The 25,714-nt window shown below is 35.2% G+C and overlaps 1 protein-coding gene across 1 annotated transcript in view; it reads right to left on the reverse strand.

The window, feature by feature from the left end:
* LOC100867650 (misexpression suppressor of ras 6) overlaps positions 1-25,714 on the reverse strand; it is a 363,124-nt gene that overhangs the window by 334,687 nt on the left and 2,723 nt on the right. The window lies entirely within an intron of this gene.

The raw sequence follows: 25,714 nt of genomic DNA on the forward strand, positions 1-25,714 counted from the left end.
TTTGGATAAAATACGCTTCTCAAAAAACTTTCGCAACTCTATCTACATACCAAGAAATGGAACGACTCCAGAGTTCATCGCACGTAAAAATTTATTTGTCATTTTTACAAAAAAAAAAAAAAAATAAAAAATCAAAAAATAAAAATATTCATCTTATTGCTCTACGAACACGGATCTCCTATTAGAAAAGAATAATATCGTATTATATAAAATTACGTTCAAAAAGGAGGAGGCGTTGAAATTTCCAATCTCAACGATCATCATCCTCGACGACACGCGTAATCAATCGTCCGGGAGTATTAAGTCATCGCGAGGAGTAACGAGGATGAAGCGAGATGAATCTCGACAAAACATCCTATTTACGAGGCCATAACCAATAAAGTATGCTGCGGGGGTCACGGGCAGCCGTATAATAAATACGTTCACGCGGCGTTCGAGTGTCGGAAAAGGGGGATGGCGAGAAATATCGAGAGCAGGAGCTCTCGAGTGGCCCGGGGAGATCGCGTGGCCGGTCAACATCAATTTTGAAAGTGATTCCAGCCGCTGTCGGAAGGGCCTCGAAAATTTCGAATGGCCGCGTAATCGGGGAACCTCTTGGTTACGAGGGAGGAGGAGGAGGAGGAGGAAGATGCCTTTACCTCCCCTTTCCCCACCATCTCTCTCTGTCTTCTTATTTTTCTTGCTTCCACCGATTAATGATACCCACACGGCTCTTTCGATAATATTGATGGCCCCCTCGTGTACCTTTGCAAGAATGTCGAGGGGGAAAAAAGGGGGAGAGAAGTATGGACTTTTATGTAATAGACCCCTCGTGGAAGAGTTGTCGGGTACGTATGGTTAAGATCGATTCTCGAAATGCTTGTTTTCGATGCTGGTGGATGGAATTTATTGCCGATATTGAAAACGTTTATCTTCTGTTCGTTGCGAGATATTAAAATTCAAAGCAATATTGTCATAGATGATGGCTCAAAATTAAATTAAATTAAATTAAATTTACTGAATGATATGAACCGTTTTTTTTTCTCAGAATTGTTACGCTTATATCTCAAAATCCATGAAAACAGAAATTCTAATCTACACTGCTTCCATCCAATTTCTTCAACGTTAGAGACGCATCACAATTCGCGGAATCGTAACTAAACAATAGTCGAAACAATTAAATTTTCCACAATAACCGGCTAAAACATCGTTCGATACTGGCACTATAATCCCGCTAATAAGTAATCCTTAAACACCGAACGAGCGCCATTTACACCGACAATTAACCCTTCGAGTGTTCTTAATACGATCCCATTGGAAAATTTACGGCTGTTAACAAAGGCCCACAAATCGAACGGCATTAACAAGCGGTTAGGTCGTTAAGTCGTTCAAGATTGGCCGTTAAAGCGATAAATCAACAAAAGGCGAGGCCAATAATGCCAAAACCGGGGTGGAGGGAGGGGGAGGAGGAGGAGGAGGAGGAGGGCGAACGTTTTTGCTGGGAGGATTTTTTAAAACGCGATCACCCGTTTTTCAATTAACGGCCACTGGGTGTTACGGTGGCGAGCAAACAAACGCACCGTCTCTCCTAGGCGGCCGCCACGATCCTTTTCAATTAGAAACGGGGTGTGAAAATTAATTACCATTCGGGCCGAAAACCGGTCCAGCCACGAAATGCTCCCACGCGATCTTTACAAGCCGCACGGTTCCGTATAATTAACAATTTATACGACGGTGGCCTTTCGCGTGCCAGGCCACGTAACGAATAGATCCCCTCGATCCCGAGGATCGATCAATCGCCCACGTGGCTCTCTCGCGGTGAAATCGAGACCGCTTTTAAATATCAAGACCCACGGATAGGATTTTTTTTACAACTGTGTGTTTTCTTTTTTTTTCTTCTTTTTCTTTTTCTTTTTTTTCGAGATAAGTTCGAGATGTTGTTTGTTTCGCGCTCTTGGACGATGTGTTTTGATTATCTCGTTTGTAATATTTATGTAAAGTTAATGCGATCAGACGCTTTTTTTTTTTTTTTTTTAGAACGACGAAAGAAGGTAGGACCGAGATTGGACTTTTTGATGTGGATTGCTTTTGAAATTGTGAAAAAAAGAAAAATGTAATTAAAATGAATAGAATAAGCGATCGATAATAACGAGTAACGGGATATTTTGTCGAGAAGAAAATTGATACGTTGAATTAAAATTAATTCTATACTGTAACGTGTGATTATTTCACACGTCTCCATTTGCGAATCTAAAATTTGTGTAATATATATTCTTTCGAACGTGTAATTTTGTAGCTTTAAATTATAGATGTATTCAAATATAAATATTTTATATTTTATAACTATTACACTTTTAATAGTCAGCCTGTCCTTTCACTTATGTAAGATTGAACTTGGAATTTGAACTTAGAATTCGTCTCACCTTATATCCTTTAATTTAGATCTGTTATTGATTCAGATTTCAAAATTACAACTTAATTAATGAAGAATTATTGTGATCAATAATTGAATGATGTTATAAATTTTAAATATAAACATAAAATTAAGGATAAATATATATATAATAAGAATAATCTTACGGATTCGATTGAACAATAATTATCATCCCAAGAATTCTTTGGTTTATTGGATTCAATCTTTCCGGTGATACGCCTGTAATTTTCATAATTGAAATTCGTTAACATTCCGGTTATCCTGTTATTCGATCGATTTTATAGTCGATGTATCTATAATTAAATTAGAAATTGATATCACGATTTTTACGCGGTCATTAATTAAAAAACTGGTGGAATTAATTACAAGAGTAATATGCCGATCGTAAAACGAGTCTGAGGAATAAAATGATTCCGGGGAATGATAATCTTTCTCAAACCCTCATGATATTCGTGCCACTGAAATTAATTTCATCGGTTGAAAATTATTAATCGTACATGTAAACCGCAATCGTTTCTTTCTTTTTTTTTTTTTTTTTCAAATTTTAACAAACCCTTCTTCGTTAATCGAGGCTGACTTGTTTGCACGCGCAAGGGGCAAAAAAATGTCAAATATTAAGTGTTTTTTCTTAAAACTATTGCAGATATTAATAAGATTTTTTCTTTAAATAAACGATATATAAAAATTAATTACGTAGGTATAAAATTTCTTAAATGAGAACGAGATATATAATGATTATCAATTTTTACGACCAAGATTACTGCTATTGAAATTAATTAATTTGAAACATTTTTCTATTAAATAGTACATTAATAAATAAACTTATACTTCAGAGGATATGGAATTTATCTAATATTTCTTCAACGATATAAACTCTTTTTCTCTATATTCTTTTATTCTTTTATTCTCTAATAAATTTTAACTGTATAAAGTAGAAGGAAAATATTTTGATGTTATTAAATTCCGTTTAAAGAAAAAGTTCGATATCCTTGCCGAAACTTATCTCTAAGAATGTTTGAATGTTTAAATAATCGACTTCTACGTATTACTTAATTTAAGAGAGAGGAAGCACATCAATTGTTTCGAGACACAATTTGTATCCGCTCCACACGTAATTTCGATTAGAAAAAGAAAACTATCTCCGTGATAAAGCGTCTAATAAATATCGTTTAACTCACGTTATATTTCTCAGTCTACGGTAAACATTTATAGCCCGAGAGATTAATTTACGAATGAGTTTCGAGACTGTTCACATTCATCGCGACTACGGAAAACGCGTATTTTACCAACGATCGCATCCCGATGGCTCATTAATTTATTCGCTGCGTTTCCATGAATCATCACCTTGCCCGGTGCTCGATCGTCGCTTACTAATATCGATCCTATGAAAAATATTTTGCAATCATTTTTCCGCGGTAATTGAATTGGACGTGGATTAAGATGATTTTGTGGAAAATTTTTCAATGAAAATCTCTATATTATGTGATTTATTTTAAATTTCAATTTTAATATCATTTGTAAATTTAATTCGAATTAGAATAAAATGATGGATGGTCTCATTTCTTCGGCGAAAAGAAGAAATTGAAATCCGAAAATTCATTATTTCTAAGAAATCATCGATCATTCTTTAAACAAAAAAGTGTTTACAATAGAATATTAGAATAATATGCTAAAATTACTTCATAATTTTTAACCAGAAGAATTGCAATTGAATAAAGTATTTCGATTATCTTTCCAAAAATCCTTTTTCGAAATCTCTTTGATGAAGTGTCTCTTCCAAGACGCTTATTCCATCGTACACACCCAATTACATATATCTATTTGCATATGGCGGTTAATCCAGAGATCACGCGGAATTCTTCCAGTCCTTGTTTATTAAATATTTCTCAGTCGTATTGCCGAGTTAAGGAACTCCCATTTCTACAGAGTGATAATAATCATGATACTTGAAATCCAGGCAAGAACGTACAAATGGCCACAAATCTGTAATTTATTTACCGAGATAAAAGGTTAGGCATATTGCAATATTGTGAAACAACATATGCGTAACCATACGTTGAAAAAGCACTGGGTCCGTGCTTTATATATACTGGTACTAATAAAATATGGATATAGTATACTTTGCAATGGTTTATACGTATATAATGTTCCATTTCATCGAGTACATTTAATTCTTCAAAATATTTCTTTTTAAAAAGAAAAATATGCTTAATAAAATAATTTCAATAATAATTCAACAATAAGTGAAATAATATTATATTGAACAAATTATATTGTTCGATAAATAAATAAATAAAATAGGTACTATTAAAATTAATCAGAATATTCGAGCCATATAATAATATATCAAATGGAATATGAGATATTAAAATCAATAAATTATTGGTATTATAATAGTTTCAACGAGTGGAATATGTAACATTACAATTAATACAATTTAATATTAAAACGAGTATAATGTATAAAATATATATGATATTAAATATTAAAGAATAGCATCAATGATTAAAATCCGTTGTAATCAATAAAATATTAATATCAAGATAATTTCGACAAGTGAAATGATCAAAATTAAAATTTTTAAGATATTATTAAAATGTTTAAAATTTTTTCTTTGACAACGATTGAATTCTCTAATTTTATGAAAACAAGTTTTGGAATAATTTCGTCGTTAAAACATTTTATTACCATCAATGGATGACATTAATATTTCAAAATATCATTTTACAACGGATTGTTATCACGATTTCTAATTTCTTGAAAATATTTTTTCTCTTGCAAAAATCCTCCATAAAATTGAAAGTGGAACAAGATTAGTACACGCAGTGCATCTACACTTTACAACGTGATAAACAACCGATGGCTGCCAACAATAATTTAATAATACAGGTTGAATAACAAAATATTAAATTTCAACGCAGGTATGAGTAATTGCCTCTCGTGCAATTTAATTGCTCTTCGGTTATTGAGCTTAAAGACAACAAAACGACGCAGTAAAATATTACGTGAAGCAATTAAGGAATTGGTGTCTACTAATTCTCAATGAGAAAGTACGAAAATACGAAATAATACAAATATTGTCATACGAATATTCCCAATTTCTTAGAAACCTTTTTATATCTTGAGAAAAATATGCGAGAATCCAAAAATTTGATAGTTTTATACATTTAACGAGTGTTCAACCGAAATACGATTTCTCGGATATTTACGTGTCGTAGGATACCTTCGAGAACTCGATCCAACTTGATCCAATATTTTCGAATTTTTACGCATTTTTCTTTTTTTTTTTTTTTTTTTTTTTTTTCAGTATTGGAACGAAACATCTCTATTAAAAAAATATCGAAAAATCTCGTTGGACGCAAAAATTCTAATCGTTCGATTCGTAATAAATTTCAAGCGAAACCGATTTGCACGCACGAGTATCAACAACACGAGATCACGAGGGAAAGCATGTGGGCGCCTCTATCGAGCATACATATGCATGGAACGAACTGGTTTCCTCGATGACATAACGTAAAATTTCGTGACTTTTGTGAATGGTGGCCTATTTATTTCTCGCCAAACATATTCCTTCTTCTACGAGGAATATATTTTCGAGACGTTTGCTAATTAGAAAAATTTCGACGGGGACATTATAGAAATGTAGATTCTAATACGCTGTACGCGTGATAAATAATGCGAACTGTGTTGGAGAGGATGAATACTTGTTTCGAAATTTCGTATTCTCAGTGGAGACATGTGTAAGTACAGTTATTTCTAAAAATATTCGGACACTTCGTATAATTTACGATACAAAGTAGAAAAAAATTCATTCTGCAAGAATGTTTCGTTACAAATTTATTCTATCGAGTTGAAATAAAGAATTTTTTTTCTTTTTTTTTCTACAAATTTACGTGGATTGAAACGGATCGTAAAATTGGTTGAAAATGACGATAAAAGCTGGGAAAAAAATTACGAAATTGACAAAAAATAATTTTTGATATTTAAAAAAAAAGAAATCACTTAAAATTTATTATCGATCAAAAAAAAAAAAAAAATAAAAGAATATCGAGTCAAATATACTTTTATAAAAAGCTGTTATGATAAATAGTTTTTTTTTTTTTATATAAAAAATTTGATATAAAAATTTAATTTTACTCGATTTTTTATTTCTTTTTAGACAATCGTTCCCACTAAAAAATTTTTTATTCTTTGATATCTATATATATATATATTGCTTTTATACATTGAGAAACATTCTATTAACATATTAATGTTTTCAATATTTAGATTTTTTCATTTATTTTAAACACCAAAAAATATCAAAGTCAAAATTAAGCTAATATTCATAATAACAAATAATATTATTTAACAAATTATTATTAATTGAAAGTATTCCCAACGAATTTTCGGTATAAATCAAAATTTCAATTTATCATCTTCCTATAAATTGTTTTAATTATATATTTTAAGCAAGAATATTAATAGTAATGGTTATTCAGGGAATTGGAGAATAGAAAGTTCGGTTATTCAGATTGGATCTAAATATAACGGAGAAGCGATTAACATAACGATTTGTTTTGAAGAAACGCGGACGTTTGGAGAAAGTGTGCACTTCGTTTCGGATATGATACGCCGCTAATTTGGAAATAAATGTGTTTGCGCGGTGAGTTAATGTAAGATCGGTGTCGTAAATCTTTTCGATGTTGGTGCTTCATCACTTTAATCGCGGCTATCTTTCAAATTACTTACCAGCAAAATTATTCCAGCTTCTTATCCTAAAATTTGATCGTACTTATCGAAGCTATTATTATATTACGAAACTTGAAACATTCTTTTCCAGATAAAATCCTATGTATCACGTTATAACTGCCTACACAAAAATTACAATAATTTGAACCTATCGTTATAATCAAAATAAAAAATTCAGAAAAATTTACAAAAATTTACAAAAATTCTTGCGAAATAATCCTGCAAAATAAAAATAAAAGTTCTTTGCCGATCATTCAATTTTCCACTTGAAAATTCCTCACCGTCCAGCAAAGAAATAAGCCAAATTAATTTCCAAAATAAACGTTCTCCGAAAATCAAGATCCGCGAAACACAGATATCAAATCTTTCGTCGGGCGCACGTGACTGGGCCCCGAGAAGACCGCGGGCCCGATGCGCGCGCACGTTTCGAATTAAACGAACTTTTGCCCGCCGCGTTACCATTAATCTTCGTGGCCGCGGCGGTGAAGGAGCGGGGTGGTTGTGGTTCCCGATAATTCGTTAATCGTCACTTAATTACGCCTTCGATCGTCGGCCGGTTAACGATTCGCGCGTGCGCCTGGCTCTGGCGGGCCTCTTTCGAATCGCCGGCTAATTACAAAATCGTTCCGCGTCCACCTCTTTATCAATCTTTCCTCTCCCTCCTCCTCGATTTCCATCTTTCCTTCTCCGACACGTGTTGAACATCGCGCACGATCCAGATGAGGAAGAAGATCGATAAGCGTGATTAATGAACACTTTCAAAAAATCAGTTTCATATTTTTCGATCATATTTCTCACGATTATCTATACGAAACTTTTTCTTGCCAATTATTTTGTTGCGCCAATAAGCGATAAAGATTGATCCATATCCATAATTATTACACATAAGAAGAAGCAATTGTTGTTACATATACGTATATATATAACATAGGAAAAAAATAAGCGTTCGTCACGAGTGGTGTCACAATTTATCGTCTATTGACTTTTGATTGTAATTCCATAATGATGTTATTCAACAATTATTACATTTATATTATTATTAAGAATAATCGTTCGTTATGCAAATTATATATACCGTTAAACACATTCATTCACAAGAAAACTCTCGAAGATCGGATAATAATTTCGTCAGCAAATTCGTCTCGATGTTATAATTAACCGTCCAATTTTTATTCCATCCGACGGGGCATTTAAATCATCGCGAAGTCATGATGCGGGTTAAATTACGAGATCAATTTGCCAAATGGACACACGAGGGCGGCGGAAGCGAGGAGAAAAATGTCGGGCGGGCGGAGGCGGAGGGAAAGACGCGAAGAAACGCGAAATAGGAAGGACGGGGGGGAGGGGAGGAGGAGGAGGAGGAGGAGGAAGGCAACACGTGGCCGCACCCTGATTTCATGCATGCGACGACTCGTGCAGAGGAGGAAACCGAACGTGTGGAGTTTGCTGCCTTGCCTGACCACGCGCGCACGTGAAACGCTGCGGCTATGCGGTCAGGGGACTGATTCATAGGCTCTCCTCTCTCGCGTCACCCTAAAGCTTCTCGTGCCTCGTTTTATTAACGCGACGATGAGCCCTTAAATCGAGGTTACGACTTGTTGTTTCGAAAAGGGAAAGGAAAGAAGAGAAATCGAACGAAGCTTGGAAAGAAATCGCGCGTTGTGAATTTTAAACGAAAAAAAAAAAAAAAAAAGAATGATGGATAAAAATCAGTTGCAATTGTTTGGAAATTTGGAATAAAAAAAAGAAGTTACATATTCGAAGGACTATAAGAGGACTTCGTTGAAACTTGCAAGAAGCATAATTTTATAAACGAGAGTGTATAAAAATGTTAAATACGACAAATATTGTGAAATTATTGGGAAATTTTGAAGAATTACATATGGAACGAAGATATTTTAATTTTTCCATTCAACAAGAGGCGATTTCGTTGTATACAATTATTTCAATATTAAGATTGGGAGAGAAGGATAGAGCGGCGGTAACCCAATTAGTTATCTCGATCGTCTTCCAAGCAAAGCTTAAGACTCCATTATTCCCACCCAGACAACCGTGTAACCAATTCGTTTCCTCCCCGCGTGGCTCTCCCCGTGTTCGTACGCCCGCTAATTGTCCACGTACGTTGTTCCACGCGCAGAATCACGCGTGCACACACGCGTGTCGGCCAAGAAGCTCGGCGATATTAGGCACGAACGCCCCGGGGTCGTCTACCGGGTGGTCCGTGAGACGGATCTCGTGAAGCGAAATGTCAAGCCCTCGATCTTCTTGGACAATCGATCATTTTAGGTTGCATCATCGGCGGCCCGATACCGGCAATGTGATGCAACCCGTAACCCGTGGAACGACACTCATGTAAGTACAATCGACTTGTGGATAATTTCGATCGTTGCAACAGATTTCTTTTTCTCGAGTCAACTGATATATAATTGATAGTCGATTAGTTTTAATCGTTGGTTGAAAGATGAAATATGTACACTTGGAACGCGCTAGATGTGGAGAATAAACGTAAACTTTTGTTCATTCATAAATTCTTCCATATTGGAAAAGATATTATATTCTTTTTTTAATATTGTTAATATTCGTTCAAATTTTCCTATCTAAATATAATAAAAAAAGGTGTTATGTTTGGAAATATCGAGTTTCAATTTCCTTATTCTTTCTATTTTTATTTGAAGAATAATTTTAGAAAAATCTGTATAACGAAAGAAAATATATAACAGATACAACAATTTTTTCTTCATTTAATCAAACACGAATGGATTTGCGAATATTCGACGAGTTATTTAAGAATCATATTATTTTTTATGTCACCCTATAGATGACAGTAAAAAATCGTATCATAAATTCAACTCGCAATGATTATTATGAATCGAATACAAATTGCCTGATAACACGTATTATCGATTCACGTCAGTTTCGATGGCAATCGATCGATGATAATGCTTTGGCGCCACGTCGATCTTCTTGGCCAGCCGCCATTTCCGTGACACGTTTCCTCGGCCATTTTGTTCGTTCGCGCAACCTGAAACTTTTAACGTTCTCGTTAAACAAACATGACGCGCGTTAAGCTGTGAATTAGCATTTTTATTATGCCTCGCGGCCTCCCATTGGCCTTTATTGCTCCTCATCCAAGTAGTTATCCTTGAGTAAAATTTAGTTTTCGAGAAAAGCAAAAGAAGCATACGACACGGAAGAGAAACAAAAATGTATAACACGAAGCGGGATCGTTTTCAGTATGCGTAAACTTAATCAGATATTCTGAATTTAAAGAAAATATATATCGATTTTATTTATAAAAATTTATTTATAAAATCGTATACTGATTTAATATCTTTCTTTGATATAATATCCTTGATAATAAATTCTTTCTTTTTCAAGCAAAGGAAAAGATTACGTGGATATGTATATTTTATTCGAAACTGCGAAATTATTAAAATTTGTACTGGGAAATAATTAGGCTTAAAATTACAAATAACCTTAACATAACTTTATAATAAGTGTGTATTAATAGGAATAACAAGGAAACATTTACTGTTATTCAAATTTTATTAACAAGATTAAAATTTTAATAAGCGATAATTTCGAAGTAGTATCGTGATCGTAGTATCATACTTGAACACGAGATACAAGGAATGATAATAATAACACAACAAAGAGAAACAAGATAAATACTATTGAATAAAGAAAGGGAAATATGTAAAAAGGAAAATTCAAGAGAAAGCCTAAGGGAATAATAAAAATTGATTATCGACAGAAAGTTATCGAGAAGAAATCGTTTAATTGCATTATTATATCGTTAAATTGTATTATTCATCATTGTCGTGTAATCATAATTATTATGTTAATTTAAATATATCTACAATTTAATTAAGAATTTTAAGATCTTTATCGATTATCTTCAACGAGACAACTTAATCGTAGACAATTCTTGTACATTAAATCATAGTGCACAATAAATTTAACGTTTCATATATCATTATTTCAGAATGAATATATTTAATTATTTTATTTGAAAAAGTAAGGAACAATTAATATTTTTAAATTCAAATTCAACAAGTAATAATTGTCAATGCCTTAAAAAAAAATCAATTTTTCATAAATACTTTTTAATTGCCCATCTGATTTTCTTATCTTTATCGAATATAATATAATATTTGGATTCTCTATCTTTCAATCTCGAAATCGTTATTACCATTAAATGATCGAAATACTCGTCATAAGAGAAAAATTTTTCATCATCATGGTATACTTTACTTAGAAAAAAATATTCTAACAATACTTAGCAAACGAAAAAGTTCACGATAAATAGAAAATTCTTGTTACAAGCTTTATTCTTCCATCATTTTACTGATTCTGTTTATTTTTCTATTCTTTCATGATTATAGCATGAAAAAGGAAAAGGTAGTTTAAATACGTGTAAATGAAATGAAGGGATAGTGGAATTGAAAATGATTATACGAGATAATTTATCGCATAGATTTTGACATTTACACAGTTGCGTAAATTTAAACGAGATTGGAAACTATATTTTAGCCTGAAGGGTTTTGTATTATTATCGACGAGATAGAATCACGACGAATATAGTAGTTATAATTAATAAACGCATTAGCCGCAATGATTTTCCTGAATGGATCAACGCAATCATCGCATGCATCTTTGTTCATTTTAATTTTAATTAAACGTTACGAGTGAATTATAATATTGACTTGGAGCGTTTATGATATCGAGCAATAGAGTTTTTTTTTTTTATGAAAGACTTCAATTTGATTAATCAGTTAAAAATAATTTATGCCTACGATGAAATTTAACGATAACGATTAATTCTTACAAGATTCCAATATACGAGACGCTAAAAATTTATGACATTATATTACGATGGTGAATTTTGCAAATTTTTTACAGTGAAATTATTATCTACTTTATCGTCGAATGTTGCTTACCTTTAAAATATATCCATAATTTTATTACGAAAAATTCACAGATTTCGTCGTCAGATCTCCTACACGATGATTCCACAAACGGTATTCCAATTCTTTATTCGTCACTATGTAAACATATGTAAAACATTTGTTAAATTATATATTTTCATAGCGCTAGAATAAATCATTGTATTCACAAAAAAACATGAATAAAATTTCGAAATTTCATATAAAAAATAAAAAGAAGAAACTACAAATTTTGTCATTTAATCTATACAGGGAACAGAGAAAACTATGCCATTAAAATTCCTTTTTGTTTTATCCCAATATCTCAATCGGTTGCCGAGATATAAGGGTTCAAAGTATACGTAACGCTTAAAGGATTATGAATAGGACCGCGACCTATATTTTTTCCTGAAATTGCTTATTACGTCCTTCTAAGAATTGGCTACTACGTTTTTCCAGGAATTATGTCTGCTACTTGTCTGTAATTTGGGATAGGTCAGTGAGACAGGTGCGAACGAGAGATCCGAGTAAGCGACAAGGATGGAAATAGTAAACGATCAAAAATTACCCTTTCCTTTACACGACGATATCTCGGGAACCAGAAATCGTATCGTGATAAATGAAAAAGCATTTTGAAGGGTAAGATTCCGCGCTTCTAATGCTCTTTCATTCGTTGATTAAAACCCATTATCTTCGGAGCTATAGCGGTTCAAAGTTTTCATAATTTTAATAAGGTTTAGTCGGATTTAAGATATACGATTGAAAATCATCCTTTTCTTTAAACGATGATATTTCAGGAACCGGAAGTCGTATCAGGATAAATCAAAAAGCGTTTTAAAGGATAAGATTTCGCGCTTCCAATGATCTTTCACTCGTCGACCAAAAGTCATTATCTTCGGAATTACAGCGATTCAAAGTTTGCCTAATTTTAATACGTTTTTCATTGAGACGGAACAATCGCTCGTGTTATAAATTGTCTACTCATCGCTGTCCACTCTCAATCCAATGCTTCAATCACCGTGTTTACTGTAAAAGCTCGAACGGCGTGAAATTTCTTCTCGAGGGAAAGGGTTGTGCAAAAATATCCAGGTATCTGTGTCAACGGGGCGACATTTCCTGAAAAACGGTGTAGAGCAAAGGTTACCATTAGCCTACAGGCACTCGTTATAGCGGGCTAATGTCAAAGTCGATCGAAGCGGATTAGCTAGAGCGGATTATTGTTGCACGCGCACTCTTTTCCCCGCTCGCCCGCTCGTTCTTAACGAGTACAATTTATACGATCGTTCATTATAGTTATTTAATAATTGGCGGTTCGTAGCTGTGTGCATATCTTGGAATCGAATCGAGCGCCAACATTAATTACGCCGAGTTGGCAAATACCAATAAAGATTCTTTCCGTTGACTTGTGGGTGTAACGAAATTGGCTATCATTTTCTATGTATCGAACGGACGCGTGAATGGAAATTATTAATGATATAAATTTGCATCAGGAAAGGGTAAAATTTTACGACATACTTTATTGATGCTCACCATCGGTTCGTATTATAAAATACATATCGTACGAAAGATTAATTAAGTGTTACAGCATGGAAATTTTTTACATTACAAACGATGCTTGTTTCTTGCGAAAGAGAAAATAAATTTGAAAAAGTGTATACAGATATAAAGTATATCCATTGAATATTGAAATTTTAATAAAGACGAGGAATATTATATCTACAAAATTTTTAATACTCTCTCTCTCTCTCTCTCTCTCAAAAGCAAATATACAAGTATACATATTTTTCCATAATAAAATCTTCAATTTACTCAATATGATACATCATTAATTATACGTCATCTATATATAACCTATCCTTAAAAAAAGAAAAAACTATCACAAAAATAAAGAATGAAAAGTAAAAAAAGTCGGATGATGCAAGCGTGGGTTGCAACCCGGCCCAGGACCAACCCGTAACAAGGACACGCCCTGCACGCCAGCCTAACCTAGCCTAACCTAATCTAATCAACGAAAGGGCTAATAAACGTTTGGTCACACTTTGCAAGCCGGGCGAAACGCGAATTAACCTTGGTGCCGCGCAACACCCTCGCGAACATTATCGCCTCCTCGTAGGCTTGTTTACGGCCGGCCGTGGCTAATGGGCATCCTATTAGTCGCCGGTGAGCCTAGAAAAGTCCTCCGGCGTCCCTCCTAATGCGCCTCCGCTCTAATAGAATAATTCTCGTGGCGCATTAGTCAGGCCGCGGCTCTAATCACGATTGCGGTGCAGGCCACGGGATGAAAAAAGAAGCGAGGAGAGGGAGAGAGAGAGAGATAGGGAGCGAAGGAGGAGAAGAGGCGTGGAAAAACGCGGTATGATAATAATTGAATTAAGCGAACGTCGCTTAATGACAGTCGTTACATTACCGATGCTCGCAGGGTCGCAAGAGGAGCCACCGTGATCCCACGTGTAACGCGATGGCGGAGACGATGCATTTTGCATTAGCGGCAATGATTTTTCTAAAGTTAAAATAATGAGGATTTTTACGAATAATTCAAAACAGAGAAATCGCTTCAAAAATTGTGTACTGCCATTTGGACATTTTTTCGTGAAAGATGGACGAATATATATAGTTATGATATGGATACATTTCAGATGAATTTTACATTGGATAGATTGAAGTATGAATTTTTATGCGGAATCAAATTTGCTTTATTCATCAAAGATTCTAAATATCTGCAATATAACGTTCTATCTCTTTTATAATATTGGATAGGAGATCTTCTGTTATTTAAGTGACACATGAAACTAGTAGTATCTATTTTAATAGAACTGCTTGGAAACACCTGGATACCTAAACAGATATACATATAATTTGAAACATATATCCGATGTACAAGCAAAGAATAAGAAAATAAAAATTATCAATCTACTTGTTCAAAACTTATATAATATAAGAGGAACTAGAAATTATTCCTCTCCCGATACCGTTAAAAAAGAACAGGGGGGGGGGGGGGGGGGAAACGGACAACTTTAATAACTCAATTTACACCCGGCACGATCGTTCTCATCGGAAGAAAATCATCCTCGTAGCGAAGGATCATCGTTCGCCTAAAAAGTCGCTACGAGCGACTGTCAGCCTCGGCCGAAAGGCAAGGAAACGCGCGCGTAAATAGCGGTAATCGCGCGGCTGGATACTTGGAAGTGCAGAGAAGCGGTAAGAAGAGGAAACGCTAGAGGAGGCCTAGAGGAGGAAAAGAGGGCCCTCGAAGGGAAGCAGCGGGAAAGCACACGGAGACGGGTCCGTGAATGAATGGACAAAGCCGTGAGGCGAGGAGAAATCACAGGAATTAGCGAATGGGCAATCTCGGGCTAATAGCGAGCATTTCCACCACTGGTAAACGATGTCGTGATACGAGCATAAAAAGAAGATCGGTATGTGCCGAGCTACAGCATTTAAACGATGTTAATTCTGTTTTCCCAGGAATTTGGTTTCCAGTCAGTTTTAAGCCAGTTCGGTTGAATTCGAGAAATCGAGTTTGTCGCATTAAATTTTTGTCCTGGAATGATGAGACGAGAGTCACTTGATCGTATTTTGATGCAAATGCTGCTCCTTGGTTTTCTTTATATTTTTATGTTTTAAATAAGAAATTATTCTAGTTGAATTATAACAAAAGATGGTATTGTGGCTTATTATTAAGAATACTTGTTAGATATCTTTATTAATTTAACGTTGATATTGTATTATTTCTTAGATTAAATTAAATAGAAATTCATATCTAATGTGAAGATGGTTTTGATTTTATGAAACTTAAGGTTAAAGATTCTAATTAGAATTTATAAGTCGAAAATATCAATCAATAAAAAAATATTTGATTTACAACTTGTATAAAGAATCTATGTTATATGTAACATGATTTTAATTATGTCAGTCATAAGATTATTCTTAATATTTGTAATTTTCATTGCATTAATTACACAAATAAATATTCTTAACAAAAATATTTTCCATCCATTGAACACTTTGTGAATTTTCTGAATACTTGCGTGTTTAAATCTCCAAAAATCCATCCATCAACCTGGTCCCAATACCATTATGATGCAAATTACGCAGGATTCCTTAAATATTCTTTTCCAAAAATAATCAACGTCGGGCAATAATCATTCAAATTAATCGCATCACCTCTATCTTATCCAATTAATCCGTATTAGACGATGCAAAAGCATTTTTTATCGATATAAATTGAGACGTTAAGAGCATAAATTGGAAATTTATCCAGTATACACTGTGCCATGCATGCAAGTAAATTGCACCGATTTATCGGTCGCAACTAATCAACCACCTGTCCGATCCCGACCCGATCCGATCGTCCCAGTTTAATAATATATTTTAATATCGCATTAAAATTTTTAACCGATCTCCTCTTTATCGATCGAGCTGCACTGTAATTTCACCTTTTTTTTCGTTTTTATCCGGTCGACTTACCGTTCGATCGATCCAAAAAAAAAAAAAAAAAAACGATCGTTTTATTTGTTAACTTGTCCTAACGGCAACCGATGAATGATAATAAGAAGAGGAGAGACGCGGATTTCCTCCTTTTTTCACGAGTGGAACGATGCGAAATCTCAGATAAAACGAGGCTGCACGATGATCGATTTGCCGCGAACAGAGATCAATACCAAAAGTATTATAGAATCGGATACATGGTGAACGAAAACATTGTTTGGCGATGAATCGTGCCCTTTTATACCTCTTTGTTCCTGCTGTGGAATTATTTTTCGAAATGAATTGTAGAATTATTCGTCACATAATTTTAATCAAGAACGAAGTATAAATTAAAATAGTGTAAAATATTCAATGCAAGTTTTAATTTTTCAATTGAATGGAATTTAATTTGTAACAAAATTGAAATTATACGTAGAAAAAAACACAATGAAAGATCAATTTTACATATAACAAACACAATCAATATATATATATAATCGATCAAAATAATTACTTCTCCTTCAAACATCTCCATTCCACTCTAATCCAATCGATAAAGCTTCATTTACGCGCCAAAACGTTCACAAATATCAACCAACGTGGTTATCACGATTCTATCTACAGCAGCGGCACGCGAAAGCTAAGAGAAGAAAACGAAGGAGAGAAGGAGATATGTACGAGAAAACTTGAGGTATTAAAGTTGGCGAACTTGATAGCCGACGTATCCACCCTCCTCCTTTCCCCGTCTTTTTATGCTTCCACACCCCCTCGCCCCTGTTTCCACGCGTTCTCTGGCAGGATATTGCGATAAAAGAATTACTCGTTCTTCACTCCCCGCGAGTGTGAGAAGAGTCTCGCTTGACGAGTGTGAAAGAAAACTCGTGATATTAAACCGAATCCTGAGGCTGTCTTTTCTGTCTGTCGGATGCCTACGTCTCCGGAAACTGCTTCAAAGAATGTTCTCTCTCTTCGACCGTTGCTTTCCTTTTTCTTTTTTTTTTTCTTCTTTTCTTCCTTTCATTCGTTTCGAAGAAGAAAATTCAGATGGTGTTATCAATTAACGATTCTGATTATTCTTGCTTATTTATGGAAGTCGAGATTAACGCCAATTTTTAGAAAGAAATCAATTTAATGGAGAAAGATTGGAAATGGAAAAAACAAAAAGTGAAACCACTAATTGAAAAGTTCCCTTTTTTTAAAGTATCAAATAGATTTTTCTAAGCTATCATTATCGAACGAATTAAATTTCAAACCACAAACTTACTTTTATTATGTATCAAAAATTCGAGAAACAATAAATTACCCGATTGTGCAAAATAATCCATTTATTTGTTCATCGTGCAAAAATAACACTCTCCAATACCACGTTCCAATCACCATCGCAGCAGTTGGCCTGTATCAACAATCGTTAATCGCAACAGAACAGAAAATCGCAATTCGAAGAAGACTACCCCCCTCCTTCCCCCTTTTCCGACACGCCAACCGTGGACGCAAAGAACAACACGTTCGCAAAAAAGGGGGGAAATAAGAAGAAAGAGGCGAACAACAAACCTCTGGAAGACTAGACGCCGGGAAGAAAGAGGCCGATGTTAGAGAGAAAGAGAGAGAGAGAGAGAGAGAGAGGAAGGTTAGGGGGGCGGAAAGAAGCGAGAGCCCGCCGCTTCAAAGGACTATAAAAGGCTTAATCCTGGCGGCAGGAGTTATGTACGCTTAGAAGGGACGTAGATAGAATTGCGGTGGTTTATAGACGCCGTGCCCTCCGGTATATTGCAATGTGGTTAGCGTCCTCCTCATCCTCCCTCCTTCCATCCACCTCTTTCGTCCTCCTCCTCCTCCTCCTCCTCCCTCCGTCCCGTGGGGTGCGCCGACAATGTGACATGCAATATGGTAATCACCGTGGAACGCTTCGGGGCCCTGTGTGGATGCTGGACGCCGTGGCGCGGCCTCTGAATAGACTTCCCGGGGCTCACGGGAAAGGAAGTACGACAGGCCAACGACATACATCCCCCTCCACGCGTGGCGCGCGCGGCGCATGAATCACTGCGCATTTTTTTCGCGAATTGCTTTCCTTCGCTATTCGGGGGAGGGGACTTCGTTTCGAAAGGGACGTGGAAAAGAAGAAGTTACCTCGGATCCGAGATTTGTGAAATAGGTGAAGACAATTTTAGGATTCGAATTTGAGTGGACATGGAAAAGGAGAAGTTGCTTTGGATCCTATCTGGGATTTGCGAAATAGGCGAAGAGAATTTTTGATAGGATTCGAATGGACGTAGAAAAGGAAAAGTTGCTTTGGATCTGAGAGTGAATTTGCGAATTAGGTGAAGAGAATTTTTGATAGAGTTCGAATTCGAATGGATGTGGAAAAAGAGAAGTTGCTTTGGATCCTATTCAAAAATGGATTTGCGAAATAGCTGAAGAGAATCTTTGATAGCATTTTTTCGCGAAGGAGAATTGCTTTCCTTTAGAGGGTTTCGAATCCGAATGAACATGAAGAAATAGCTTTGGACCCGATTCCAGGATAGATTTGTGAAATAGAGACGTAAAGAAAATTTTTGATAGCATTTTTTCGCGAAGGCAAATTACTTTCCTTTCGAAAAGACTGGAGAAGTTGCTTTGGATTCGATTCGAGGATGGATTTGAGGAAGAAAATTTTTGGTAGCGTATAGTCATACGCGATCGTGTGCATACATACTTGTTTCACAATCTAGGACAAAAAGAAAAAAAGAAACGTTGACAGGATCGAGGCGTCTGCAGCTTTCCTAATACGAAATTTCTATTTGCCACGGAAATGGAAGGCGAATGGGCCTAGCATGTAAATTTCCCGTATTACGGTGGCTGCACGGTGGGGCACGGGTTGCACGCGACCAAGCATTGATCGGCCTCGTTCGAAAGGCCGAGCCGCACGTTCCTTTGTGCGTATTCGCAGACCGCAAAGGAGGTAGGCGATATCGGCCGCCATTAGTCCTTTTACAGCACAATCGGGCGCGGAAATTGAAAGGAAGCCTCTTAATCCGTGTACCGCAATTTTTCGCGGGGACGCCAAGGCAGAACAAACAATCGCGTATCCGGTAACGCCGCTAAGGGACGACAATGGGAAGGCGTTCCTGGAAACCCGTGGAAAGCAAGCACGCGACACACACACACGGTGTAAGGAGAGTACACGCTGGTACGTTGGTGGATACACGTGGCGCGTGAATCACGGGACATTTGTACCCGCCAACGTGTCACAGGAGACAATGAGGGAGAATCTTGGAATGTGGGTATTTTGATCGATATTATTCTTGTATGATGGCGTTATTTTTTTTTTTTTTTCTTTTGGAAATAACGGATATAATTTCGATGATTTAAAGGAGTTTGTATCTTGTGTGCGAAATATGTAACAATAAGACGACTATGGATACTAATATTTTCGAAATGTTACGTTCTTATTTCACTTTGACTGAGTTTATTATGTAAGGAAATTTGCATATTTCTTTATCTTTGGTATTAAAAAAGATCGATGCGTTACGTTTGTTTCTTTTCATTATTTTTTCTTTTTTTTTTCTAGCTTTAAAGTTTCGTTTCTATTAATTGCAAGGTTATATTTCTTTACACTTAATATTTATAATTTAATACGATTTACGATACTTCAGAAAATCACCATCATAAATAGATCAACTAGTGAAATGAAAGAACTGCAAATCCTTTAATGCGTCATTTATAAATGATATAGTTTATAACTCGCTAAAAACTCTTTGTAACAGAACGATCTGTTACAAATCTGCAAGAAGAAAGGAAGAAAAAAAAAATAACTCCAATTTCAACTTGCAATTGTTCGGAATATCACGCGATGAATCGTTTCCTAAGATGTTGGCGGATGGCGCAATGGCGGATTTGCCTCATCCACCGGCACGACATTTAGATCGAAAGTCCATCGAATGATCTCGTCTCTGAAAGATTAATTCGACTTATTATCGGTGAGTAATCACTATTATTATCCATGTCTTCGATTTTGTTCGCCCACGATCGAAACGAACGCAAAAGGTGTCCATAAAGAAAAACAGTTTTTGCGAAATCGATCGCAAGGAGGAACTAGCCTTTCACGAGTGTTTGTCGAACGAACGATATTCGATCGAGTATGTTGCGTGATTACTTAATTGTTGGACGATGATCAAGTGACTACCTCGTCTAAGCGTGGATGCGATTAAATTTAATCGATCATTATTGTAATCATACATAATTATTTACATGAAAATAGAAAGAGTATTTGTAAAATACGAATTTTTGTAAAAAATGATGAACATTTGGGAAGAAAAGTTTCCTTTTCCATCGAAAAGTGTTTAACGAAAATGATTGTTAAAAAGGAAAAAAAAAAAGAATTTTTAATTCGTCATAAAATTCGAATGTAAAATACAGCGTTTGACAAACTTGCAATAATATATATAGCCATATCGTAATAGAAATATAAAGAAAGAAAATTGTGTCTTACTCTCGATACAATAAATACTTTTCAAAAGAATTACATTTACTATCTCGTAGAAAAAAAATTCGTGAAACGACACGTACAATTTTCAACCATCCACGACTAACCTTAATAATTAAATTAATAGAAGAAATGCGTATTTGTTATTCTATATTATCATTGCTTTATTATTAAACACATTAAATATTAAAATTATTTTTCAACTACGATATATTATACACGAGTCGATAATTCTTGAACAAGAAGGGTGCAATTATTCCGCGTTTCATAATGGTCTTTCGAGAGTCTGTCACATTCGGCCACGTGCGTGAATTTATTCGCTTCTGTTCATTGTACATTATACGAAAACAAATGATTGTCATTATAGGTGTAGAATTGCTTTATTGTCTTTGAACGAGGAAAAAAAAAAAGAGGGGGATGGGATTAATGGGTTAAGAGTTGATCTCTGATCTCCTCAGAGTTTGTCGAATAATCACTCTATTAGTCGGACTATCCGTTTACGATCCATCCATTGTGATCGAATCGAAGAGTATTTTTCAATAATGGAATAACATTTGGAAATATGTTTATCTTATTAAGCAATGTTAATTATTTTATCTTGTTCTTATTTTCCTTCCTAAAATATCCAACAATATATCCACCTTCCAATTATTTTATTCAATTATCATCATCCACGTGTAATATTCTTGACAAGTTTCATAAGATTCGTCACAACTTTACAACTTGATTGAATATAGCGTTACAAATAACACTTGTAATACTCCTGCAGCATACAGTAATGAACATTTGCATATAGCAATGGAATGAAAATTTAAATTTATCAAAGATAACATTTTCTATTAATCTTTGGAAAAGAAACATTCCAATTGATAAATTATCGATTAATTAACACGCATATTTACTTCTCGTACGATCATTGTTTCTATTGTACGTTTTCGCATCACGATCAATACATCCTCGAGGATAAATCTATCGATTTCTCCACAAACGATACATAAACGATAAATCTAAACGAGAAACGTGAAACGAAGAGAGGCGATTCTTTCAACGAATCGACGAAATTCCGCAGATAACAGCAATGATGTCGTCCAGAGGAAGACACACACACACGAAGCGGAGGAGTCCCGTTTGCAGCGCGTATGTCCTTGAAGCGTAGTTAGAATAACAGAGCACAAGGGTCAGAAGCACTTAGGGGAGCGTGACTGGAGATGAATTTATAATGACCTTGTGACATGCAACAAGAGGCATCGCTTCCGCAGAAATTCGCCAAGAGAGATTATCCAACTCCTCTCCCCGAATGCAACAAGATCAAACATCGGCCAACCAGGTTGAAATCGTATATACATCCGATTCTTTCTCTCTTGAACATGATCGCGGAAGTAGGGAATATCTCTTGAAGAAGAAGAAGAAGAAGAAGAAGAAGAAAACGAGAAAGAAAGAAAAAAGAAAAAAAGAAAGGATTCGTGGACGATCGAATCGCGCGAGAGCCATCCAACCGTTGCATCGTCGTCGAGGGTCCGCGATCGAAGATGAATTTATAATGACTCGTTCGAACGAGTAGCAAGTATTGAAAGCGGAGGAATCGTTCCTCGGAATGCACGACGATGATTCGTGTTTGTTCCTTTTAACTTATTGCAACTCTGGGCCATCTATGCTGTCCAATTATTGTTTGAACAGATGTGAATAACAGATAGATCCAGCAGAGTCTAAAATTTCAAGCTTTTATTCTGCTAGTTTATTGATTACGATATCGTCTTCGACATCGACAAGTGGACAATTGCTATGCACCAATGATTCAAGGTTTCAAGTTGTTCTGCAATTCTGTTAGTTTCATTCGTTTTATCCTCAGCGTTGTTTGTAGGTGAACGTTAGCCGCAGCACTGATCCTCAAATTTCAACTTCACTGGTCTCGTGGCTTTGTTCTCTGAGTCTAAATTAAAAATTTCAAACTTTGTTATTTCCTTAATTTCATTCTTTAGTTTCGAATCCTAATTTCATTAGTTTCACTTGTCCAATTTTAGTTTTCATCAATGCTTTAAATTAAAAAAATTCCGTTTCTTTATTTTCGCTTCATTCTCATTGTTCTCAGCATTGGCTGAAAACACTTGTGATTGGATTTTTTGCTGATGTTTAATCATTTATACAAAGCAATTGAGTTATCGTAAAGTGAATTTGATCTATAAATGTTTTAAAATGGCGCATGCAACTTAAAAATCATTATTTTCGATTTTATAAATTTCCGTTCCACGATTTATTCCACGTTTAATTTTTGACATTTCAAAAATAATTTAGAGAATTAGATATGGTTAATGATTTTAATTACCTGGAACTTAGTAATGTGGTGTAATATAATTACGGTCTTTAGTGTCAAAAGGGTTAACGAGAAACCTGTTCACATGAGTGATCATAAGTATATATGATGGATTGGATATTTATCAGCTTTTTGCGCGGATTATTATGATCCTGTTTTTTCCAATGCAAAGATCGTGACTGATCCCTGCACCTCGTTGGTAAAGAAAGATTATTAATTGCACCAGGGGTTAGAGATGATATTAATAGGAATCTTTCGTACAGGAATGTTAAGTTTTTCTCCAAGTATTTTCAAAAATGACATTATATTGGACGTTAATCCAATGATCAATCCAAGAAATGACCTCGAAGAAAAATTTGTACCTACTATACCAATTTAATCGATGCATTGCTATTATGTATCAACTTGAAAATACCCAATAATAATCACAAACAAATTTCAACGTGTTGACAAAAATTTTTCGAGAAAATTGCGAAATTAAAATAATCGCTAAAAAAGAAAAAAGGGAGGGGGAAATCATTACGAATTTACAAAATATGTATCAACCTGAAAATACCCAATCACAATCACAAATAAATTTTTAACAAATTTCAACGTGTTGACAAAAATTTCACGAAATTAAAATAATCGATAAAAGAGAGAAGAGGGGAAGGGGAAATCATAACGAATTTACGAAAAACTGGAGTGGCAAAATCGAAGCTCTCTCTCTCTCTCTCTCTCTCTCCTTTCCTCTCGCAGACCCGTGTGGATTCGATTTTCGAAGGGGCGTAGCTCTCGCGCTTCTATATATACGTATATAATTGCGGCAGGACACGAAGGCGTGATGGATCGAGCGAAACGTAGGAGCGTGTAATGTAGCGTGAGCCGCGCGGCCTTTTACATGCCAGCCAACTTGGCCCGTTGCAGGCGAGCTTGAAGAATGGCCCCTCCGCGCCAAGGTGTTGGTTTGTTTCTGCGAAATTTCCACGTTTGATTAATAGGGCCGCGGGTGTTTCTGAAAGGACGATTCCACCGATTCGAACTAAGCGGGAGAACGGTTTTTCGAAAACGACACTCGACGCTTTGCCCGCGTATATACTCTAATAGCCCAAGTTTACGCCAAGTTATCGCGATACTCTTCTCCTCTAGCGGCGAAATGTGAAGTACTTGGACGAAGCGAGCGAAGTAAACGGCGAAAAAGGAGCGAAGATCCTGGATCCTGTTTCTTCTCGTCGGGTATCGATGAGTTTTCTACAGGGTGTCTTCTATTTTGAGATATTGGAATTGCGAGGAAAGTTGTGTTGCTAATTTTGATCAAGTTTAAGTGAAATTTAATAATTTTGTAAAATTATTCGATACAGATTTAATCTAAATATTCTTTTGAGATGATTTTTCTTTCTACGAGGTGTCTTTGATTTCAAGGTAAAGTATGATATTTTTATTACAATTTCTGTTTAAATTTTTAAATTATGTTTCTATACCATTCTCCTTTTCTTAATTCTAAGAAAAAAGAAGTCGAATCACATTGAAAGCCGATCGAATAAAGAAGAGCCGAGTGATCAGCGATCATAATCAGCTTAAATAATTTCGTTAAAGCCTTTTCACGAGATACGAAACGGATTTCGCAATCCACGGATCACAAGGATCATACTAGAAATCGTGATATCCGTTCCACGATAGGAGAGGTGGATGGATCGATCGTTCGAACCATCTTTTGCACTTTTCTATTCTTAAATAATGACCGGTTCCCTCCTTTTTACCCAACAGGTTATCGCGGTCATCGCAATGTTCTTTGCGCATTAATCAGAAGCCGATTAATCCTCGTCCTCCACGATGAGAAATAACGATTTCACGATTAATCAACCATTTGACGAATCATTTATTCTCTCGTTATTCTCTCGTTACTTTATTTATACAAATTGTTTTGTAATTACAAAACAAATCGAGCCAAGCATTTTTTTTATTGCAGCAATAAAAAAAGACAAATATTTGATACCTCGCATCTTGATATCGAGGGTTTTTAACAGGAGAGGAAAGATGTTCGATTGTGTTTTTATTTTTTCGAATTTGATTATGTATTAATTATTATCTAAAATTGATTTGATATCAATTGGCGAATTGTTGGTTTATTTTAATATATCAAACGAAACGATATAATTATAATCGTCAGATAAGAACGAGAACAGTATAAATTAAATCAAAGAAATTATACTTAATTTAACGTACAAATATATTGTTCGTTGAAAGAAGAAAGAAAAGAAAAATAGAAATACTAATTTAAAATCTTTCTAAAAAAAAAAATTCTAATACAAAATTCGAGTACAAGCTTTATAAAAGATCAATTCTTCCAACTATTTCCATTATTTTGTAAAATACCTAAATGCTGAAATATATTTATTTTTCTCTCGTCGATCCATACCCAACCA

The sequence above is a fragment of the Apis florea genome, unplaced genomic scaffold (genome assembly GCF_048593485.1).
Source record: "Apis florea isolate Af1SG1 unplaced genomic scaffold, ASM4859348v1 contig_3170_pilon, whole genome shotgun sequence".
NCBI lineage: Eukaryota > Metazoa > Arthropoda > Insecta > Hymenoptera > Apidae > Apis > Apis florea.